The sequence below is a fragment of the Pyxicephalus adspersus genome, chromosome 4, assembly GCF_032062135.1.
Source record: "Pyxicephalus adspersus chromosome 4, UCB_Pads_2.0, whole genome shotgun sequence".
Lineage (NCBI taxonomy): Eukaryota > Metazoa > Chordata > Amphibia > Anura > Pyxicephalidae > Pyxicephalus > Pyxicephalus adspersus.
In genome coordinates, this window is record NC_092861.1 from 124,442,553 (window position 1) to 124,444,996 (window position 2,444).

At 34.7% G+C, this 2,444-nt stretch overlaps 1 long non-coding RNA gene across 2 annotated transcripts in view; it reads left to right on the forward strand.

Annotated features, from left to right (window-relative positions):
* Positions 1 to 1,143: 1,143 nt before the first annotated feature.
* The window catches only part of LOC140329330 (uncharacterized), a 5,011-nt gene continuing 3,710 nt past the window's right edge, over positions 1,144 to 2,444 (forward strand). The window contains exon 1 of one of the 2 annotated variants that reach the window (XR_011920471.1): positions 1,144 to 1,188. This is a non-coding gene — a long non-coding RNA (uncharacterized lncRNA). Of the gene's footprint in view, positions 1,189 to 1,645; positions 1,767 to 2,444 lie in introns of those variants that run through there. The other variant, XR_011920472.1, reaches the window with a different exon arrangement.

The following is a 2,444-nucleotide window of genomic DNA, read 5'->3' on the forward strand; positions in this document are numbered from 1 at the left end:
GACCGTACACACAACAGATAGCGAACAATCGTCGCCCAATCAGATCTGACAGGACGGTCATTCGTTTCCAGCGACATTCCTCGTTCATTGGCGTCGTTTGCCAGTCGTTATGCACTTTTTTGTTAACAATTATCGGGCGATCAGTTGTTAATCGTTTGTTTACAATGATAATTATTGCACGTGTGTACATAGCCTAAATGAACAGTCATTACTCCATGGTACATCTACCTCACTGCTAGATGTCAGCAAATTCCGTTGATTAATTCAACATTAATTCAACCCCTGATATGGAGGTATTCCTGACATTTCCAGAACACTGATCCAGCACATAAAATGGTTACCTCAATTGTAAATGTGCAATAGATATTTCTTAAAGTATGTAGGCTGTCACTGCTGAACTTCCAAAAATGCTGGTTGCCTGGCTGTCATGGTGCTCTATGGGTTGCAATACAGATCCGTGATAAATATAAAGATCAAGTGTTCTGATAATACTTGCTACATATTTTCTCTCCTAAAATAAACCAAAGCAGGGACAGGGAAGAAACATATTAATAGCAAATTAGGTTAGATTTGTTGTAGCATATTGCAAAAATGTACATTTAATTCTTTGTTGTCACAATGCACAGGAATGCACAATCTATTCATTTAAATACACCATTACAGTAGTGAACAATTCATCAGTCATACACTGCAATATTTTGTGCTGTATAGTTTTTAAAAAAGTTCTTTTGTTATTGCATTACAGTATGCTATCTTTAAAAAGTGCACCATGATGTATGATAATATGTTGCAATAACACATGTGCATTATCATATATATCAATGCATTGGATAAATGGGCCCCAACAAACATATTTCTGAAAATACTAATAATTTACTTCTCCCCTTCTTAACTGCTATCGGCAAATGTCTGATTTTGATATTATGTTAGGGATTACAAATATTATACATTTAAAAAATACCATTTATACTATATACTAGATAACTGTTTTAAATTATTACTTTCTCCCAAAATCTTACATTGTTTTGCAAACTTTTTTGGTGGCAGCAAGTTGCTGCTTTTTTGCATAGTATCTCAGGGGTTAAACCGATGCATTAGGGGGATCAGGTGTGAGAGTTGTGTTGGGTGTGTTAGGTTCAGTACAGACAATCAAACCACAGGGAAAAGCATGGGAAGTCTTCCGGTCCTGTAAGTAAAATATTATTGCCATGTTGCCAACTTTATATGCATGAGCACATTGGAAAACAAATTCTTATCTGCTAAAGATCCATGATTTGACCCTAATAACATTTTCTGTATCTAATACATACACATTTTCTTCCATACACATACAGGTATGTTATTAACATTAAGCAAAAAGTCAACTGGCTATTTTATAATGATTGACTTTTAGACCCATACATCCCACTAGTAATAGGCAATATTTTGTTTACCTATATAGCAAACCTTCTACTCATGTCACATTCAATGGTATCCTATTCAGTGGCCATGTTGTATATATTCTTTTGTCACCAGTTCCCACATTGCTATATAGTCACAGTTCCATCTATTACAATACAGCAATAGGACATCCAATAAATGTTTTCCCATACTGAGTTTCTAATTTAAATGGTAATTTTATTTTTTAGTGTTTGTGCATACAGTTAAACTTTGTTTGTGGTTCTCTTAAATTCTACAACAGGTATATGAGATATAAAGACCCACAGATCTAAAGTAATGGAGACCCAAAATTCCCTAAATTTTGTGTATTTGACTAAACTTTAAAGGTAACTCTTAGTTCTTAACTTTGGAATATTAGGTGAATGATGAAACACTCTTCCTTGTTGCTTTGCACAAATGACAATGATTATTTGATTAGTCACTGGGATTTTACATATTGGCCAACATATAAACTATAGTTCTTCCCATTGTTTGCAAAATTTTCAGTGTTTACATTATGGATCACATTTATATAACAGACATGCTGATCGCCGGAGCATGTAATATCTGTAGAATTAGGGGTACTACTAGGTATACCCCATTCATAAATGTGTCAACCATTTCCCATTAAGGTTTACTACTAGTGCAGCATTTATAGGGGAGAGATCAGCATAGCCCCCACATTACAGATAGCATTCCATACTTTAGTGGTGGTGACTACTATAGGCTACATTGAAAATTAGTAGTGCTTGTTTCAACCCCGCTGATCACCACTTTAAAAATTACATATCCTATACATAACTGAACTAAATATGGTGATCAAATACTCCATTGAAATGAATAAAGTTTGTGATACCCACTTTAGTAAATTTGTTAGGGCTTTTAAAGCACTGATTATCTCTATACAAAATCCGATTGCCTTTTTTATAAGTCTGGGGCAGGGGTCAGCAACCTTTACTATCAAAAGAGCCATTTTGCCTCCTCTTCCACTAAAGAAAAATAGTCTGGAGCCGCAAAACATAACA